Source organism: Passer domesticus, chromosome 4 (assembly GCF_036417665.1).
Source record: "Passer domesticus isolate bPasDom1 chromosome 4, bPasDom1.hap1, whole genome shotgun sequence".
Taxonomy (NCBI): Eukaryota; Metazoa; Chordata; class Aves; order Passeriformes; family Passeridae; genus Passer; species Passer domesticus.
The window spans coordinates 43,362,994-43,385,242 of NC_087477.1; the positions used below are offsets into that span (position 1 = coordinate 43,362,994).

The 22,249-nt window shown below is 38.1% G+C and overlaps 1 long non-coding RNA gene across 1 annotated transcript; it reads left to right on the forward strand.

Annotated features, from left to right (window-relative positions):
* The first annotated feature begins 2,839 nt into the window (after nt 1–2,839).
* Nucleotides 2,840–6,092, forward strand: LOC135299981 (uncharacterized). The gene is made up of 4 exons (XR_010361831.1): nt 2,840–2,986; nt 3,621–3,707; nt 3,807–3,862; nt 5,901–6,092. It is a non-coding gene; the product is annotated as an uncharacterized LOC135299981 (long non-coding RNA).
* The last annotated feature ends 16,157 nt before the right edge of the window (nt 6,093–22,249 follow it).

Sequence of the window (22,249 nt, forward strand, 5' to 3'; positions counted from 1 at the left end):
CACACTGGAAAACTGAAATTAGCAAGGCTTTCAGATACTTTGACAAATACTTTGGAAAATCTGGTTTTGGAAGGTGCAATATGTATCCCCATTGTGATACACTATTACTATCTAAATTAATACAATAACGAAAAATCCTAAATCTCCATCTATCTAAATTGAAAGATTTTCTAATGGACTATGCGCAATGCAAATTTCCCTTCTGAAACTTTTAACATAAACTCTTTGGCTACTTTAGTGATATCTTTATAAAGACAAAGATTTCAAAGAGTTTAAAAAATTGCCTTCCACAAGAAATAAAAAATGTCACTATATGTGCCTTTATTTAAGAGAAAACAAAGGTTTCATAATGTTTTCTGGAGGTATTTCAATTTTCCAAATATGCAAAGGAGATACTCATGTGTAAATTGTTAGCAGTGTAAGACACATTGCTACAACAGCAGGGATACTTGATACTATGGAATTCACACGTCGCAGTTGCTCACAAGTGTAGGAAGAAAGTGGAGCTTTGAAATCCTGAGGGCTAAGGCCCTCTACTTGCCATTTTAAAAACCTTGTTTTTGAAAGAGGAACATCCCATAAATGCTGGTAAAGAGTGAGAAGGCTTCTATAACTGGACAGTATGCACAGTAAAGGTAAATCTCAACAATTATTTTAAAATGCATGTAACTTTTTGTCTGTTTTTTTCCTCTTACACTGACAGCCATCCACAGTGACTCAAGGCTGATTTTCCTCAAAGTAGAGATTCTGAAAATTTGTGAGGAAAACTCAATGAGAAGCCCCAATGACTGTTTCTCATAATCATCCACTGCATACTTTCAGATGTCTTTTTCTTTTGCAGAAGAATGAGCACCCTGAAGTTCCTTTTCCAAGCAGCTGATCAGAGCCAAGCACTCAGGTGGACCAGCAGGTGAGCAGAGGGTGAAGGATGTTAAACACACAGCTAGTTTGCCTGTCCTTTTGCTACTGCTCTGGGATCTAAAGAGCCATCGCTGCCACAAAAGCATCTGCACAGCACCTTTATGCAAGGATGAATTTTATTTGATCCTAAATAGACTTTAAAGGCAGTGAAATGCATGTCACTGATCTGCACCCTGGGAATCTGGCCAGTAAAAACAGGCTGCCTATTTATTAGGCCCTGATTATGTGTCACACACATAGTCACCCAACCTTCAATTATATTAAATAACCTAAAAACAGAGTCTAGTAGGGTACATCTGACTCAGCCAAGGAAGAAAAGGATACGAAAGCTTGAATCAGATATAGCCACTCCTTTTAGGAGAATGGAGTACATGATATAAGAATATTTGAGTATCATGCTCAAGGAGTTACTTGTCTAGCAAATACAGCTTCTGAAAGAGAAGGATTACTTTTCTCTATTGGCTGGTCAGAGTAATGATTTTATATTATGCCTTTTATTAATACAGACTTTCACACATTTTTACTACAAATTTTTAAAGGCTCTAAATGGACATCTAGGTGACAATTAATAATACTAATACTAATACTACTAATCATAATATTAATAATAATATTAATAATAATAGTAATAATAATAATAATAATTCCTCCCTCTTTAAAGAGTCTAAGAGTAAGTTTTTTCCCCATTGCCTCCTCACCCTCCCAAGGCAGCCAAGTGTTGTCCAGAGGCACAGAGCAGATTTCCCAAATTCTCTTTCATTTGAAAATTTCCTCAATTTTTCCCCCAAAAAAGTATGTTTCCAGCTCTCACCTAAAGATAAGGTTGATTCAGTGTCATGTCCTGCAATTGTCACTTCATTAAACTACTTTCAGTGCTGGAAAAACCAAATCTGCTTCCAGTGCAGATTGTGAAAATTTCTACTTGGGGCATGGCAGTTATACTTTTCAGAAAGGATTAGACATATTTATGGATTATAATTGTGTTTCCAATTAAATCATAGGGGTTTTTTATCTCTTACACTGGAATGGCCTTGTGCTATGCTAACTGGTATTAACAGCTAAACTGTGTCCACTTGTCCATATAAAAAGAAATAAAGTCTGAGCACTTGGCTGTTCTGTATCATTTGAGCAGCATTTGCTGCCTTGTCATTACAGACAAAAACATTACAATGACTTTTTTAATGTAGTAACAATAAAACCTTTTCCACTAACAGAATTAGTCAGAAGGCCCTGTTTCCAGCAGACACCAGTTCTTAGTAATGGCATGAAGTGACAGGATGACGTCCATGATCGGCATGCATGCACAAGTCTTCTGTCAATATTAATTGATGTCATGGGGCAAAATGCATAAAGAGCATAATTAAAATTTTCCCTTGAGTGTAGTTCAAATCATGCTTGAGAAGATTTGATATTGCAGCTACCTGAAACCAGGTAGCTTCAGTACTTTTTCTTTCAAGGTTGTTATGGGGTGCTCAGCACATATCAGAGGTAATTCATGCCTTTCCAGTTTGCACTCTTAATAGTCCATTTCTTTTTCCTTTGATAATTTTGCTCATACATGTAGTAAAACTGTAGGAACTGTGTCAGAATATTACTCCTACAAAATGTGTGGCATAGAAAAGATAATTTGGAATGGATCAGAATTCAGGTCCAGTAAATGGTGCTTTAATTTAATAGTACTTTAAACAACTGCAAACACCTTCTATTGAGGAACTCTCATAAGTCACTGCCCCAAAATGTGATTCAAATACAGAGTTCCAATGAGCAGTCTCTTGATTTTGGACCTATGCTAGACTCACTGGTCGTAAACATGCTTTGCTGTAAAGCAATTTTTGTTAATCCACTGCTTTTTCTTCAGTAACTTTCCAATTTTTGACTATCATTGCTTTATCTTAGGTATGGATTGTGTTTGAACACTTGCCAGCTGCTCTTCAACATCTGACCTATTGCAGCTGCTACAGAGGTTTCTACTGTTCATGCAGAGGACAGAAATCCTCCTCAAAGATATCTGAGACCTCACCTGTGCGATTCTTGCCATGTTATTTCTTCATGCCTCACTGTGCCTGTATGAAAATCCTTATCAATTAATCCTGTCCCTAAAAGTGGGGTGGGGTGAAGTAAAATAGCAGTAGAGAGTTTGAGGAAAGGGTAAGGTTGCTGAAGTGTTTTTCACAGAAAACAGCAATAGAATACGTTTTCTACCTTAGGCTTCTCACCAAACTTCCTATGATTTTTATCAGCTATGCTGTTTTCACAAACAAAAACACAGGCTAGGGCTGTATTGCTAAAAAGTATTATTGGACATTCATATTTTAACTGTTGTTTTTTCACTTCCCACTCCTGAAAATTGATTAAGACTCTGCAGGCATATGATGGCAAGAATGGAAAACCTGGAGGTTTGATATACAATATTTATTCAGACATATTAGTTTCTTACTTAGACTGTGTTAATTTTTTTCTTCTGGAATCACCTCATGGTATTGTGAAATGAGGTGATGAGAATGGGAAATCCATGGAAATGTTTGAATTCAGAGTCATACTGGCCATATAAGGACTCATATGGATACATCAGGTGATGTTCCTGACACAGACTGACTTTACTCAAATTGAAGCACAACATTTCCAAGACTGGCTTATAAAATAACAGTCACACGAGAATTAAAAGGCAGGTGTATTTATTAACTCAATACTTTCCACAGCTTCCTCTATCACCTGATCTTTGACCTGAGTAAATGTGTTTTCAACCAGATGTTACAAAAGTACTTCAGTTCTTTCAATGGGGTTAGGTAAGCCTCGAATGCGCTAGCAGATACTTTAATGATCTTTAGGAAAACAAAACCATTTAATTCAAAACACCCACTTGCCATATTTTACATTCTTTTCAGCCAAGACGTCACTGGGACTGTCTTTAAGTCAAACCAAGCTAACAAGAAGAGAGGAAGTAAGTAACAGAAGGCATTTAGCAATTATCACCCTTTTAACAGTAACTGGGAATCAAGACCATAAGTTCTGTACACTGCAAAAATATCACACTGTGTTGTGCAGTTCCTTCTTAAAAAATTCCCAAGCTGTATCAGAACCTTATTTTTCAAAAGGATAATTATATTTCTTAGAAAACATAGCAATACACTTCTCACATTAGCATCACAGATGGCCAGTGCTTCCCTTGATCAGCAGCTTCAGTGGAAGTTGCGCTGAGGAGGAGTGGGCTCCATGTCAGGAATATTTATGCAGAACATTTAAGAATTGCACAGCCCTTCTACTGCAAGCTTGTCTGGCAGTGTTCCAGCATTAATCAACAGTATTTATACCAGAATGGAAAATTCAAAAGTAAAATGCCCTATTAAATACAAATCATCAAGCGGAGGAAAAAAAAAAAAAAAAAAGGAAGACAAAAACACTACAAAGAAATTAAGATCTTCAGAAAGAAAAATGAGAGTGAAGGTTGTCATTTTCATTCCACTGAAATTATACTATAAATGATGGCAAAATTAGATTAGATGGACCTCAGTCCATCATTATGAGAAAAATCATATTCCACATAAAACACAATATATTTTGACTGTTCAGCATAGTATTTTTTAAAAAGAACAAATACACAGCTTATTGATGCTATTGCACATAGATATGTAAAATTATCTTCATATTATAAAAGCAATACCTACCCTAGAGAGATCTTCCTTCGTGTTTACTTAAAGAAAACCAAAACTGCACTCAAAATTATTTGTCTACAAAGTCCAAAACAATATATCATATTTGACTGCTGAGATGAGCAAACTTTTTTGATACAAACATAAAGAAAGAGCTGTCGTTTACCTTAGAGGCTGGTATTATTAATTAATTTTTATGGAATAAGCAAAAGGATAGCAGTGCTCTGAGCAGAATAAGGACTATTCTAGAACACATCATTGGTACTCCACTGCCCACCTTCATCCCCTGGAATTTGGTCCAGTGCATAAAGATGCAAAACTTCTCTGCATTCCAAGGAAAGCTGCTGTCATCATAACAGACATTATGGAACCAAATAATTTCAGTGTCCTGTATCTTGGCTACAGTTTGGGGAGGGTTTAGGGTACAGATCTCAAGTGGACAGAGACTCCTCCCTTACAGTTTGGCTTCTGACACCCAAGCTACAGGAATTGCACGTGATTGTCATGTTTCTATCCATTTCCTAGTGGTTAGCTCTCACTTCAGACACCAGGCCTGTGGTGGTGACTATGTGCATTGCAAGCTGGAGCTTGTTTAAAGGCAGGCTTGAATTGGGTTAAGCATGTGGCTTAATTAAGGCATGTTTTATACACCTCTGTCTGACAATACAAAAGGGATTGCATTGATCTGCTTGAAATACAGCTGCTACATTAAAAACTTTTTAACACTTTTTTAAACTTTCAAGTCCTACAACTAATAGGGTCACCATGAGACAAGCTCCTCAAAGATAATACTGTTGTTGCAACTGCTCACAAGTAGAAGCTTGCAGAAGTTTCCAGTTGCTAAAAGCTTTAAATAGATTGGGACTATCAACTGATTCCATGTGTTCCTCCCAGACACATCAGCATTTATAAAGACTTTTTCCCAACTGGAAGAATTCTGCTTTTGTAAGGGACTGATATGTTACTAGATTTTTCAGCTGCCTGAATTTCAGCTCCAGATTGGCTGCAATCATAAAGTATTTGGATTATTTCATTTCTAACTATTTCAGTGATGATATATTCTGTTCCAGCTGTAGTTGGCTTCTGCTGAATACAGTGAGGTTGGAAAATTGATCTAACCATTAAAAGCCATTCACACTTTGATATGACACATATAATGCTCGTCTGCTGGTGGAACTTCCAAACAGCTTAATGATTAACAAAAGTTAACAAAGTGAATTATTAAAAAAATTTATACAGGAAATGATAATGTGCTGGTTTGAAAGTAATAGGAAATTGCCTCCAGGGATATGTTCACTTTATATTTTCTCTTTTCTCATTCCAACACAGACCTAGAAAACTGAGGTTCTTGTGCAATTACAGTTTCAGGAGGTGAGGCTTTTGAGAAAACTCAAAATTTTGCAACACTAGTCATGCTGAGGTAAAGACCTACTTGATTCCAGTTAAGTATCATTGCTCCAGAGTACAAAGTAGAATATGAAACAGCAACTTTTCCAACCAAACTCTTAGCTTTCATTATTTAAAATGTTGCCTGCAAAATCATCCAGTGGAGTTTGCAGAAAGATTGAACATATTTTTTAAGGTGTGACTTATCACTTGCATTTCTGATAAAGAAATGCTAGTAATCTATGGTATCCTGAAGGGAACAGAAGACTTCACTTGTATAATTTTCTACTTGCATGAAAATGCTCAGCTTGTGTTAGTCTTCCAGAATCTCATATTAAAATTTCCTTTTTAGCCACAAGAAACTATATCCTTTTACACAGTCTGGTAAGATTCTTTAGTTTGAAAGCTGCTATGGAAATTTGCCCCATTCGAGGGTCAAAGAGAATGGAAAAATCCATTTAAGGGTCACAGCCCCTGGTTGCTAGCTCAGGTGGGTGAGAGGCTGCTACAAGACTGACCTGACTGTTCACTGTCACTCAAGTGCACTTTCTTTGACAGTGGCAAAGTTAGAGTTTAGAGTCACTGCACTGTGTTTGCTCACAAGCACATTTTGGTTTCACAACCAATCCCAAGTTAGCTTGGGATCCTCTCCACCCATCTCAAGAAACAAAATTCTTGTGAGCAGAGCCATCAAGTGAGATGCAAAGAATAAATACATCCTGAAAAATAAAATAAATCCTTTGCATGTTGCCAGCTTAGCCTTTGATAAGGTAACTTTTAAACAGTCATCTAAAGCTTAGATACCATGTCAGTCTTTTGCCATGAGATAAGTATCAAATAATTTTAAATGGAAAAAATATTTTAAAGTTCTTCTCACTAAGTGTCAGCCTAGAAGATCTGTATAGTGAATTTTTAATGGAAGCTAGATTTGGGTTAACTGGTTTTAGTTAGTGAGTATGAAGGTTGCCACATGGGGAAAGAGCTCCAAAAATTATCATGATGTTCACAGCAATGTCAAACTGCTTATGCTATTTGCCTTATAGTTTCACAACATTTGAGGCCAGGAAAAAAAGAAATTAGTCCATCTTATTCAACATGTACTTCATAGGTCATGGTATTTCACTGAAACCAATTTTGCTAATTTTCTTTAAACTACCACTTTTCAATCCTCCAAAGATTTTAAATCACAGATGAAATGGAATAAAACTCAGTGTTTCGTGAACATAGCTTGACTCAGGAGAAAACCAGGCCAGCTCAAAACACAACTTATTGACCACTGACAACTCACTACTACTTTTGATTAAGCCTTACTCTTTGAGAGAAAGGTAAAGAGCATTTAGGTAATTACATGACCCAGGCAGGCAACTCACTGCAGCACAAGACTTCCATGCCATCACAGGCACCAGCAATTTGTGCAAGTGTCTTTTGATAGAGCTTCTAAAGCTTTAGTGAGGTAATGTCAGTTAAAGACAAAATACAGAAAAGCAAGTTGGGGATAGGATCCTAGAAGCCATGTAAATTCCTGATCAAAAATATGACCTTAAAGGATACAAAATAAAATAATAGGTATCTTTGGACATACCCTGACATCACATCTATTTTTGCACACTTTGCTCAACTGAGAAAGAAATAAACTCCATACTTTTTCATATTGGTCAAACTTCACAATTGCAACCAGGTCGTGCTGCAGAGAAATAAACCTGATCTTCTCCTGGCAGCTAGTGACAATTTCCTTCTGTGCTATGGACTGGAGAAGTTTGAGTGTTGCTGAGCATCAGATGGTGGCTGCATTCCTTCAGGGCTGTTTCTAAGCTAAGAGGACAGCTCTCCCTTGCTTACCATTATGCCAGAGTTAATGTGGGAGAAGGTTTCTGGTTTTCAGAATTCAAAGTGAAAGGATGGCTGTAAAGAGAGAGAAGCAAAGATCAGTATCAGCAAGAAAGGCTTCTTGTAGCTGTCACTGTGCTCTGCAGAAAGAAACCACATTGTCATTTTCCTGCTGGTTTGTTGCATATTCTAAATTTATTCTATACTGTTTTCATTGTTATAAAAAGAATTTTGATTTGTTTTCAGTGTATTTTTCTCCATTTTTCTCTGAATATACATAATGTAGTTGAAAATATAGCAGCAGTCTTTAAGTTTTCCTTTTGTCAGAAAAAACTTACTAATTAACAACTTTTGCTTCCTTATAATTTTCTAAAAATTAAAAAAAGACCTGATATCATGGAGGAGAACGCCACTAATACTAATTGGTTTTAAATTACTAGTCTGTTTTAAAGGTTATGCAATTATTAGAATGCTGCTTCATTCTGTTGAACTAGATTGTGGAATATTTTTTAACCACAGATAAAATTCTGGTAAATTCAGCCCAGTAAGTTGCTGCTATATGATTCAATAATTTATGAAACATAAGGAATGCAAAGAAGTGTTGCCAGGCTGCCCAAATTCTTTCAGTCTGCATTCTGTGTTATGCTATTGCAGTCTATCCAATTTCTGATTAGGATAATTTCCTATTATTCCTTATGCCCATGTATAGGGTGTGTTTAGAATGAATAATTAGTGGTTAACTTACATATATCACTTTCTGCATCAGAGTGAGCTTCATCAGTTTAAGGACTTTTTTTTTTCCCCTGGAATAGGCTGAGACAAAAATCCATTTCCTCAGATAAGCAATTTCCCTGTTCACAGTTACAGAGCATAGTCATGCCATTGTGATGACTTTAATGTGGCCATTACAGGGCATTTCAGTAGCAGGGCACAAAAACTTATTTTTGTACAAGTGTCAACTGTGCTGAAAAATATATCAGTCTTTCCTTTTAAGTAAGCATGAGATGTCACAAACCTTTGCAAGATCTTGCCTGAATCACAGATTTTCATAAGTCATTCTATCATCAGAGGAGTGGTTAAGCAACCCTGGCAACACAATACTTGTTTACTTGCATAAGAAAACAGCTAAACAAAATCTCAATGAAATGTAATCTCTTCTAAAAATGCAGTTTAGCTGCCTTAATAGCTGTCAAAAATTCTACTTGAAAAACATGAGCCATTTGAACTGCCTTTTGAAGCCTATCAGGCCTGCAGCTCTATTATTGGTGGTGCATGCACAAGATAGATTGTATGCCACATTAGCAGCAATTTTACATCTCAGATTTACATCTCATACCAATCTTGCCAAATCAGCTGCAGCTTCCTCTTCCTAAGAGGAACAGTGTATGCTATATCCCAAACAGTTCTTAGTAGTGTTTTCATGGCTGAGCAAATATCAAACAAGATAATGTTTCTTGAAAAATTAAACAGATAAAGCTATTTAATATATCTTCTCAAAAAATTATATGTTTTTCTCCCCTAATCTTTAATATATTTTGCCATGCATCAAGTACAGTCCTAGGCCCCCCACCTCAGGAAGGATGTTGAGGTGCTGGAGCTTGTCCAGAGAGGGGCAGTGGAGCTGGTGAATCCTGTAGACAGTAAATCTTTTGAGAAGCAGCAGAAGCCTGGAGAAAAGGAGGCTTAGGGGGGACCTTATCAATCTCTATGATGCCTGAAATGAGGTCACAGCCAGGTGGGGCTCATCTTCTTCTCTCAGGCAACAAGCGATAGGATAAGAGGACAGCCTCAAGCTCCACCAGAGGAGCTTTAGGTTGGACACCAGGAAGAATTTCTTCACTAAAGGGATGGTTAGGTGTTGGAATGGGCTCTACAGGCAGATGGTGGAGTCATCATCCGTGGAAGCATTCAGGAAACATTCTGACATGGCACTTAGTGCTCTGATTTAGGTGAAATTATGGTGTTGAGTCAAAAGTTGGATTTAATGACCTTGGAGGTCTTTTCCAACCTTAACGATTCTGTGTTTCTATGAAATGTTTCAATTAACCCTTGCACCTCAAAAGAAAGTGTCATATTCTAGTGACCCCCACATGTTTTGGCAATCCTCATGTAAAGCTGCTGTAGGAGCATGGTTAAATATGACATTTCAGCCCACATCACAGAGTAGAGTCTGTTTTATGCCTAGCACAAGAGAGAGTTCACTTTAGCTCTGCTGACAGTACACTGTGGAAACACACAAGGTTGCACTACCTAAACCCCTTAACATACCAAATCATACAGGTTGTGGTTAGCCAGAGAAATGTTTAACTTGTTTTTAAAAACAATTCTGATAAGGTAATTTTTGTGTACTGCCTTCCTACAGAAAACAGTTCTGCTTCATGTCCACCAGAGAAAGTTTACAATGACAGAACATGCAATGGTACAAAACTTGTCCTTTGGGCAAGGCTCCCAAATTACTGAAACACATCTCAGGACCCAGAAATATCCAAACAGAACACTTTTTCTTGAGTTTTAAGCCCTGAGGTAGTACATACTTCTAGTAGATCCATTTTCATTTGGCTGCATCTGAAACCTGACATGTTTAAATGCTCCTTTCTTTAGCAAAGTAGAGGGCTCCTGAGGACAAGATTGCAAAACAGAAAAATAAGACAATCTAATGAAATTCTAGATAATACTTATAAGAATTAATTAACCTTTTTGATATTCAATGCTTCCCAGTCATCTGCTACTTCAGTGGCTGACAAATCTGCCACCTCCTTTTTTTCCTTTGTCTCCATGTCCCTTCAGTACTTTCTCCCCATAATTTGCATAGAAGTTCTCTTTTTCATATTGTGGCATTTTCAAGGCTGCTACAATATTTTGCAAGTCATACATCAAAAGAAGCACATTTCTAAAATGTTTGTACACTTTATAAATGCTGCAGCCTATTAGCACACTTTTAGTTCCCATCCAGGAGGCCACATGTGACAGCTGAAGTGCACAGATGGAGATATGTCATAGCCCTTTGTTTAAATCACCTCTCCTCCTTTCGACCCGGTTGTGTCTCATGCTTTCCCACTAAAAACTGTGGCTTTTTGACAGCAAAGATGTTGTGAATCACTAGCACAAGGTAGTGGAAAAATATAGGACAAGCTACAGCCCAGAGCTCTACTCTGTCATAGCCTAGAGCAACAACAACAGCACACCGAAAACAGGAGGGTTTCTCTCTTACAGAATGGGTTGATATCTCTAGTGAGACATCAGACTGAACAGAAGAACTGTCTAGGGAGCACAGGCAAGATACCTAACCTGACTGCATCCAGAAACTAAAGTCCAAACATCCTCTGGAGTTAAAAATTCAACTAACTTCTTGCTGTCCTCACCCTTGTGTAGCTATATAACCCTGCATCTGATCTGTGCACTTGCTGTTACTGAACAGAGGCAGACTGGAACTGACACCAGTCTGCTTTTAAAGACAGTCTGCTTTTAAAAGACACTTCTGTTGTTGCAATGCCAGAGTCTATTGCAATATTTGCAAGTGCATTGCAAAGCTAAGTTCAGAAAAACAGTGGGGGAAAAAAAAGAAGAAAAGAAAAGAAAAGGAAAGAAAAGAAAAGAAAAGAAAAGAAAAGAAAAGAAAAGAAAAGAAAAGAAAAGAAAAGAAAAGAAAAGAAAAGAAAAGAAAAGAAAAGAAAAGAAAAGAAAAGAAAAGAAAAGAAAAGAAAAGAAAAGAAAAGAAAAGAAAGACTTGAGCTTCACAATTGTTTATTTTAAAATCAGGCAAGGTACAAAAGAATTAATGTTACCCTTTTTATTTGAAGTTGTGTTTAAATTTAGCCATGTATTGTGTTGTTACATAATACCAACAGCTGTAAAACTTAAAAATAAAAATAAAAAAATAGGACCTTTACTTTTGTCCAAGTTTGTGCTGAGATTCAGACTTTGTCCTACTTATAAAGCCACTTCAGATAAGGGTAGCCTACTTGCATCTTATTATTTTTCCAAAATAGCACAAAGCAAAAAAAAATCTTAAAACAAAACAAACTGACTGGGAAAATGAATCTCTTTCCTAGAAAATTATTCCAGATGCAGACAGCAAAAAAATTACACAAACTAGGAATAAAAGCTTTCACTAAAATAACTATGGAATCTTATCTGGATTCTAAGGTCTCTGCAGGTCCTCTATTTCTTTTCTCAGTCCAATTGTTTATCTGTGCTAGGCCTAGGGAAACAAAACAAAACAAAACAATCTGGTAAAACATTGTTAAAAACTGAAACTTCAGAAACTGTAAGCACACGTGGGAACTACCTGAAAGCTGACAGTCTCAAATTATTTCAAACTGCATTGAACAACTGCTACAGATAGGGTTTGTTTTCTCTTGCTTCAAGAAGGCCATAGGAATAACCAAAGTTGTCTTCTTCCACTTCTTCAACACTTTTTACTGAAAGGATACCTAGGAAATATATGTTGAGTTTAGTGCACTAAATCTCATTTTCTTTTCACAGTGATCTCTTGATATATTCAGTCCAAAGATAGGGTGTGTTATAGAATGACCAGTGCAAGCAACAAGAATGTGGATTGTAGAGAACAGAGGGTCTGAGACGATAAGGGAGATAAGTGACTAAATGTTTCACAGTGTCAAAAAATTCCCAGCTCACATTCACTCACACCTGAAGGCATTTTCCTTCTTTATCCAGGCTAAATGCTTCCTTCCATGTGTATTAGGCCTATTAATTGTTTTGTGTTTGATGAAAACCTGATTAAATTGATTATTTTACTCTTCTTAATCAAGAAAAGAGCCCCTCTCTCAAAAGTTCAACTACAAACAAAAGAAACTTAAATTTCAGTAGCAGGAGAGGAGGTTTTAGATTTTTTCCTATTTTGTAACTTAAGAAAATGAGATTTATCTTAAAGCAAGTAAGAAGTTATTGTTTAAAAGAAATTGTAAACTAAGGTTAAATAAAGTAATTTATTATGTAAAATTTCTACATTTTCTATAATAAGTGGCTTAGGAAATAATAAATTTCCAATAATGCAATTGTGCTGAGAACAACAGATAATTTACAACTCAATTCTTCTAAATAAACTTTAAAATCCTCCGATTTGGTAAAGTTTCTATCGCAGCTAAAACATTCAGTTATATGTTAGAGTGCAAAAAAAGATTAAAATATTATCAAGAACTCACTCATCATGGAAGCTGAGATTCTTTAGGGGCATTCAACCATACTTAACAGCTGATACATTAATTTCCTTCCCAAATATTTCATCACAGACCATATTTTAATGCCATAATAAATGTAATGCAGCAGAGATCCTACGCAGTTCCCAAAGATTCCATGTAGGTTTCCCCCAGGAGATTTCCCCCCACTATCAGGCATCAGACCTGCAGAAGGGGGAATGAGTGAGGAGAATGTGTATCTATGGAAACATCCATCTTCATTGCCAGGAGGTGCTGTTAGTCACTACAGTAAAAACAACCAGAGGAATTAAGGCCTGTGTTAAGACAGATAAGATGAAAATCATCTCCAAAAATCACTAATCCAAACTCTTCAAGCACCAAAGATGCTTGAAGGGATTAGTGGCACCTTTAAAAAAAAAAAAATAAAAATCTTTAAGAATCTTTAGTCTGGGTGAGTCTGGAAGGTCCCAGTACCTCCCAGTGCTCCTCAGCTTGCATTTGCATCTTCCCACACCACCTGTGGCACTGAGTGGGCACCAGCTTTCCACTGCTGTGCACAGAAGGAATGAGATAGAATAGATAGGATAACTCACAGTGTAGAGCAAACTGACCCTCTCTGGAGCCACCTAAGCTACACTGACAGAGTTTAAGCAGAGCAGGGTGAGGAGCCTGTGGAGGAGGAGCAGCCCCAGCTGGCTAAGATGGTGTCTGTGCATCTCCTTGCAGAAGGTGACCTGAGACAGCAGCTGTCCCCACTGTAGCTGGAGGGCAGCATAGGGAGATACACCAGCAGACACTGCTGGACCCCTCCCCTGGCAGAGAAGGTGGATGCCAGCAATTATCTGGGTACTATGGGCTGAGAGAAGCTCAATATTTCCAGAGCCAGAAGCCAAGGGTCAGGCTGCTGAGCTCAGAACTGGGTAATGGGCCATGACCAGCCACAATTCAGAGATGCTGGGTGTTTATGGGAGCCTCTCAAGGATGCACAGCCTCGCTGCTCCTTCCTTGTGAGCTGGAAGGCATTAACAGGTTCCCTGCATTTGATATTACCTACATATTTTGCCTCTTTTCCTGAATTAGATGCGTAAAGCTGTGTCCTCTGTTATAGCAGGATAAAATAAAGGAACTCCCGAGAAGACGAGAAGTTACTCCAGGTGGTATTTGAGGGTTAATGGAGTAAAATTTGCTTCTGTGCCTGCAGCTACTGCCATTCCTCTGCTTGAGTAATAGAGCCTTAAACATTTAAGTGATGGATGTTAGTGCATGCCAGCTGCAAACCAACAGAGCAGGCTGTAAACACATTTCACCCGTTTCTCTCTTTAATGTGCTCTTTTTCTCAGCAGCACTGCTCTTGCCTCTCCAGCTCTGATTCACCCTGACATGAGCGAGCCCAGCCAGGGTAGGGGAGGTACAGCCTCATATGACTCATGGTGCTCAGCAAGTTTTGGTCATCAGGCTTACAGGGTGCTTATGGTTAGCACCCCAGCTGCAGTGTTTCACCATTGTAAATTTTCTTCCCTCTTCCTTCAGCTGGAAGAAGCCATTCTTGTATATCTGTAGGATTTTTTCACTAAGGTGGCTGATGTGCAAATATATGTACCTTTACATACCTCCCAGAAGCAATTTCAAGAGGATCATGTTTCTACATCCATTAGATCTGAGACAGAAGTCACATTTGTGTGATATCTTGTGGAGATGCAGATACTTGTTTTTCACAGGACAGGACTTGACCTATTTTATGAAAAATCTATTTTCTGCCTCATATTTGATGGGGCCATATTCCATAAATGAGACTGTTTTCTGTTCCCTAAGCCATGGGGCCCCAGTGCTTGGCTCCAACTCTGCCTCCTGTCTGCAGGCATGTGCTGCTGGGAGCTTGTGGACCTGTCTCTGGTCCTTCTTCTGCAGCTCCCAGCTGGAGCCTGGGCATGCCCCACTCCTTCTGCTGCCCTGAGGCTGTCAGTGACTGTGCTGCAACCCATGGTTCTGCTGCCACATCCAGCCCTGTGGGACAGTGCTGTGGGTGAGGGAGCTCACTGGGTCACTGTTCCTAAGGAGGCAGAGGCATAGCTGGTGAAGGACTCTGGGGACATGAGTTAAAGTGCTGTAAGGTGCTGATAAGGCAGGTTTAATTTGTATTTGTAGCACTGCCATCACTTGTCAAGCCTCCAAAATGAGCTGTGTGAGGATTGTTGGAGGCAAGGCTTCTTTTTTTGGGTAGCCACATTGCTAAACAAGGGGTGCCCTTAGATCTGGGTCTAGCTGAAACAGTGAAAACAAAGTGCAAATAAAACCCAGTTTCATTAGGTTAAACGAGCTAGGCATGTATTACTAGTGAATTTTTAACCTAGTCTATAAGTGCATCTTCCTGTTCTTATATACATTCTTGGTGGCTTACTTTTCAACTGCTGGCTTCCAAAACCAAAAACCTATCTTAAATTTGACAACTACCTTAACTACTGTGCAGTGCCAGTGGTTTCTTTGCCTCTTGCTCTCCCTGCTTGCAGCGTGATGGGTTAGTTTAGTGCTGAGGTGTTTGCTCCTTGCATGTTCCCTCACTGTGCCCCCACAGTAAAACACACATTAAAATGAATTCTAATGCATCATCAGTGCCATTTATTATTTCCTCTTCTTACATCTGCTCTTGAAGCTTTTCAGCTCTCTCTGCCCTGGAAGGTTCTGACTATCTGTAAATAAGGCTGGTAGCCTAGCAACATTGAGTGAATGCACTTCCCTTGCTGAATAACACTGGGCATAATCAAATCAGCTTCTTATGCTATCTGCAGCATTAACACTATGAGTTGAAAACAATTACAAATATTTCATATATTTCCTGTATATTTGCATTATTTTGGAAACGTTTTTCAGATCCTTGAAAAGAAGTCTGTATCGACAAAGTGAAAAAGAAATCTTCAGCTTAGTAGCAAGAAACAAGTACAATAATTAGACTGAAAAGATTGATTAACCTGACTGCCAAAGGAGACTAAAGAGAAGGCAAACACCCTATCTGAGCATTTGTACTCACCTGCACAGACAACCAAACAATTTGGAGCTACCTTGGGTTTCTGACAGAGGGAGAACTGCCTTGTGGTACTGACATGACATTCTCCCAGGCAGGAAATGAGCCCATGTCATAAAAATTGAGCAGCTACCTACAGAAAAATAGTCCGTGGCACCATCTATAATCCTTAGGTCTATCTTGCTCTAAAGGGGAAACTTGCACTGTCAAATTGCATTTACCACAGCCTATTTCAGGGGTGGAAGCAAGGCACAGCCTTCTCCCTCTCCTGTCATGCTTACATGCATGTGAGGAGCAGCACCATCATGAAGGACAGGTCTCCTGCTTTTTCCATCCCTTGTAGCATTAGGTTATTCACCCTAGTATGAAGAAGGGTGGCATAGGTCTTTTTTAACACAACTGTTAAAACAAGTTTTAGCATGAAAAAGTGCTTAATTTTATATCAAAATTATGTCAGAATAAATTCTTCAGTTTCTAGTACAATGTACAGACTTGCCATCTTCTAAGTTGTATTTTGTGTGAGCAGAACTTTCTATTTTCCAGCTGCTACATCTTTTCACTTCAGAATAAGGAAATCTTTATTCTGCACTTTTAATTGACCTTTTTAATCTAAACAAGTTTGACTGGGCAATAAGTGAATGAATGGTTCCAGCATAATGTTATCACAAGGCAGAACTGGTGATGCCAAGCACAAAAACAGCTCTGGTTTTTCTCCTGTTTCTCTTCTCTCACCACTGATTAGCACAGACATTAGTAGACAGCAAGAAATCTGTTTTAACTTTGTTTTATAAGATTGGGTGCATTTTTTTATTACTATTGGCTGGAAAGATGCCTAATTCTATCATAAAAGCAAGCAACTGTATGAAACAGAGATAGTAAACCCTGTTAGGATGAGGTTCAAATAGAGAATTCCTGCTGATATTTTTGAAAGTTTTATTTATACTGATAAATAACTTTATGCAGCTTAAAATACAAAATTTTAATTCACATTGCTATAAATGTAACTGAATCAAAATAGCCATTTCTCTTTCTTTTCATGTTCAGTTCTGCTTAACCAGCTTATATTGCTGAAACCTGGCACAGAAGGGGATTTATAGCCAGAAAAAGAGCTTGGTTTGGTCTTTGTCACCAGCTTAAAGCACACCTAATTCTGCTTTCTTAACTTGGTACACAGCCCAGCATGGATGGGAGTAAAGATCACAGGCTTGTAGGACAACTGCATTTATTTCCTGGTATCTTATTCCAGGCTCTGGAATCTAACAGTCTGCTCTAAGTAATTGTATTTGCCATCCTTTTATCCTCACAATGTGGCAATGCATTCTGCTCAGTAAAATCACTGCTTGCCACCCTGAGACAGAGAGCCAGGAATTGGTGATGTGCATGACCTGAGGTTGTTGCAGCCTGGGAGGTAAAAACTGAACTTGCTACTTTGGATGAAATTGGAGTTTGGAAGCAAATTCACAGAAACCCTGGGAGATCTATCTGCCTGTTTTGCACCACAGGCTAACTCTTCTCACAATGATTACTTCTCTTGCTGTCAACCTTCCCTTCCTTGTGAACAGATGAGAGAGCTCAGCTGAGTTATTAAGGAAGGGACTGCAGCCAGACATCTCCCAAACCATGAGGAAGAAGATTCTGACCTTGAGGAAACCTATAGAAAAGAGGAAAGCATTTGTAAGAGAGAGGAGGTGATCAAAGATTAAACCAAACAAAGTGGCTTGAGATGTGCCTGAAGGATTAGGAATAGAAGGTAAAACACAGAGACTGGCAAGCAAAAAGATCATGAAGTCTTCCAACAAAATGGAGGATGAAAGCACAGAACTGTAGTGTGAGAAAATTAAGATGCTACCTAGACTTACAGACCAAGTTGCAGAATGTCAATATATCAAAATGATGGAATGGAAGATAATTGTCAACTGGACTTGAGAAGGAGCGTAATGCTGAGAGTGGGAGGAAGAGCACAACAGCAAGGAACTGCATTTTGATACATGCTCTGACTGAATTCACCACACCTGTGCATTGTGCATCTAATTTGAGCTTTTGAGATTCAGGGGAACACTTTCTCTTAAAAAATCAGAAATATGTCCTTAAGCAACCCTTTTCCTACTACAGAGAATATTTTTTGTTTTCTGTTTCTTTGTTGGCTTTCTTAAATAGGAGAGAATCATCACCTCCTAAGGAGATTCTGTCCTTCCCCTAAATGCAGGGAGACAGAGCTGCTCATAAAGAACTAAAAGACTTTTCTGGAGAAGTAATAAAAATGTAGTGTGACACCTGATCCTGGATTTTAGGAAAACATTTCTGAGCTAATCAAATAATGAACTAATTGTGTTTTATATTGTGGACAGATTCATTAACACACTGAAACTGCAAAACTGAGAACCCTGTTCTTGTCTGCCTGGTTCTATATTTTGGGTGGGCAGAGTTAACTGTGTATTTTGTTCACTAACATCTCAAATGTTCTGCAATACATTTTAAAAATCAATTCAAGTACTGAGGGAAAATGAGCATACTTAAAAAGGGAACATTAGGCACATAGCTGAGTCTACAGAGCCTGCCGATGTAGAGGTCTGCCCAGCCCTTTGCAGCAGGGCTCTATAAAGTTGTAACACTTTCAGCTGAAAGGAAACTGAGCGTGCCAAATCGGTAATGAATGATTGGTGCTCTGCTGCCTTCAGATCCCCCCAGCCCCTCCTCATTTCTGCAAACAGTCATTATTTTCTGGAACGTCCTTTTGAAGCACATTTCTTGCTCAGTGCTGCAGTGCCCTCCAGTGCTCAGAGAAAAAAATTTTGGCTTCCATTATCAGGAATCCAAAATACAGACACCATTTTATATCTAATTGTAAGGCTGAACGCTTCACAGTATTTCAGATGACTTTTGTTTGGTTTCCAAATTGTAAAGGCAGTAGCTATACCCAGCTGCCTCTTCCCAGTGCCCTCTGTCACTCTGTTCCAGCCAGAAGAACTACTGTCAGAAAGCTGCCTCCTGGCTCGAAACCTGCACCAGAAGATGGGTCTGGGGATTCACAGCCACAAAAGCAGGCTGGGAGTGTCTCTGGAACCTGGACATACGGCTGCTGCAGGCTGTGACCCCCAGCGTGTCACAGATTTTCTTCTCCAGGGTACTTCTTGCTGCTTGAAACACTTTTCACAATAAACAAGATGCTTGAGGTAGTCGTATTCTTAAATGGGTTAAAGTGCTCCTCTCAACAAAAGCACTGGCAGGTGCTTACTGGCTGTTGTTCAATAATTATCTTTGAGGCAGTAGAATTTTCCCAAACACTGAATGTTGCAGGCTATTTTAATGAAATTGCCTGGTTTAATGCATAGAGTGACTCTAAGTTGTTTTGTTGGGTTTTTTTTCTGTGTGAATTACATTTTTGCCATTTTATATCTCTAGTGCAGAGGTTTAAGAAACTACTCCAAGTGCTTTCCTAATTATAAATGAGAGAATCTGCACATCCAGAACAGCACAAAATAAACACCCGGTTAGATTCAAAAAGTTTAGGGTGGTATTTTCAACAGACTAAAGTAATCTGATTTCAGGCTTCCAACAAATCAGAGTAAGAACTGATAACAAAAAAAAAAATTATATATATTCTGATAAATTGCATTTAATGGGGAGATCCATTATCCATCATCCCAGCATTCTCTCATCTATGCATTTTTCAGTCAAGAAGGCGTCTTTTTAGAGAAGTTGCCAGGGGAACTAAGAGTTGTATAAATAGTACAGAGAGAGAAATGTCCCTCCCACATTTCTTTCACTCTATTCCAGATGGGAAGTACCTGACTGGCCACTGCAAAGCTGACAAACCTCTGGTTAATTCAAACACTTGTGGGTCAAATATGCAGCAATCTGGTAAATGAGATCAGTCAAATAAGGAAAAGGGGTTGGGGGTGGGTTATGCGCAGAGAAAGAGGTATACACAAAACAGAAGAAGGATGTCAGAGATGAAAATAAGTACTTGTTCTCATGGGAAATATAGAAACTATAAAGGAGCCCCTCAAGTGCCTTGCACTTGCACATCATTATCTTCAATCTCCCTCTACTTTTTGAATTGGCAATTTTGTAGTATTATGACCAACTAATGTAACAGCATAGCATTTCAAAGATTAAAATTACTTTTTTCCCTGCAATGATCTACCACAGAAACTGAAAGCAAAAATATGAAATTGGGTATTTATAACAAATAGTGGTTTGGTTTTGGAATTGTGAGTCTTTTTTTCCCAGCCTTTAATTGTGAATCTTATCCTAGGAAGAAGTACTTGTGTTTTCACAGACCTTTTTTGAGACTTTCTAAACACACTAGCAGAGATCCTAACAAAAAGGGGCATGTTGGTCTTTATAACTGATTGGGAGCAGATGCTTGAGAATCAGAATGTACAATATTTAGATAGTAATTACACTAGAAAGGCACCCAATGCTTGTGGTTCCTCTTTTTCTTGTTTACACATCAAGAAATGCTGTAGAATCTGACCTTTAACAGGACCGTCTGGATCTGCTTACTTTCCCCAAAATATTACCCTCTCCCTAAAGGTGTGTCCTCACCATGATGATTCTGTGTGCAGCGATGCCTAATCTTGACAGACTTGACAGAAGGTCCCAGGATCTGCTCTGGCTATGGTTTTGAAGTTCTGTTATCATTCACATGCCTTTATCTGCACATACTGTGTGAAGCAGCAAGGCTCCTGACCAGCTTAAAGCAAAGCCTGCTCTAATCCAAATCTGCAAGGATAAGTTTAGACATATATAGCACTCCAGGCCCTCATTCAAAACTGTTGCTGATGCACAAATAGAAGTTGTATAGATCTAAGTAGTAAAGGTTGACCCAAAAATGTAATCTTATTCCATATGTTTTAAATGAGCTTGAATAAGAGTACAAATAAAGGGTATACTCATTCTGTCAGTGGCATATTGTGTTAAGACAAAATCAATGGTCTATCAGGGATGGCCCAGTGCAAGGCTATACTCTCAAAATTTTGAGGTTAAATTGCACAGTTAAACATTTCCCAAAGCCATGGGTAATAAAGCTTCAGAAGCATACATGAAGCACGTACAAGTTTTAGAAATGCTTGTTGAAGGGAAATTAGGCTACAACTACATTTGTGAATATTGCTCTCAATAGTTAATGACCTTAACCAAACCATAAAATTTGTGCATAAATTATTATCTGATCAGTTAGCTGATCAGTGGAAGTACACAGAAAAGGAAAACCAGTTAAAAAACCCTTATCATTGGCAAATGAATGCCAATTAATGTGATTTGTATTTCTGCATGTGTCATTACTCTAGAACAGCTTTGACTTACAAAAATAGAAATCCATAATATGACCAATTAATCTCTAATTGTAAATCCAGATTAACATGCACTAAGTAATAACAGACACTAATTGCATTAATAATGCAATGTAACAGCGATCATTTTATTTAGGACAAATGACTGCTATTCAGAAAGATTGCTTTTATTACTCGGTTTACCCTAGCAATATGAGTCTAATATGGCCAACAGAATTGTTTTTGTGGCTCTTCAGTATAAAATACTGTGACTGCACACCTTATGAACCCATCAAAGAAAAGTTGTTTCATGACTGGTTTTATGATCCCATCAAAGGAAAGTTATTTCATTACTGGTCTCAGTGGAAGAGCTATGGTCATGTAGTAGCACCCATTAACCATAGCCCTCCAGGGTTCATGCACACCCTCCTGTGCCACAAATAGACACCTGGGGCAGTTATTTTCCTCATGCAAACATTCTTCTTCAATACCATCCTTTTCAAGTACTTTATGTCCTCGACTGATCCTTGAAGTCTCGATTTCTTTTGTTTATTGTAATTATATACATACTTGGGCATCATGTTAGACACAGATTCTTGTGCTCACTTCATAAACAGCCAATATAAGCAGAGATTATTTCAGTTATTCTTCAGAAAGCCTTCCTGCCTTGAATTATCAAGCATTTTATTGGATACTAAAAATACTTATGGAAAGATTCCTAGCCCAAGTATTTTACAGCTTTGCACTGTTGATAGTGATAACATGTATTACTAAATTTACAAGTGTCTGAAGCGTTTTCAGATTAAAGAGTTGCCATAGCAAGACTTTTAAATAAAAAAAACCTCAAGATTTTGAAAGGATTTAGAAATTCTAATTTATTTTTAGAAAAACAGACTGTTGAATTATAATTTATGGCCATAGATTCTGATCTTATGGTGTAACAGGAGAGCTGTTACTGAATTTTTATTGTTGCAGTAACTGTAAAATAATATTCACTGGACTCATATATGT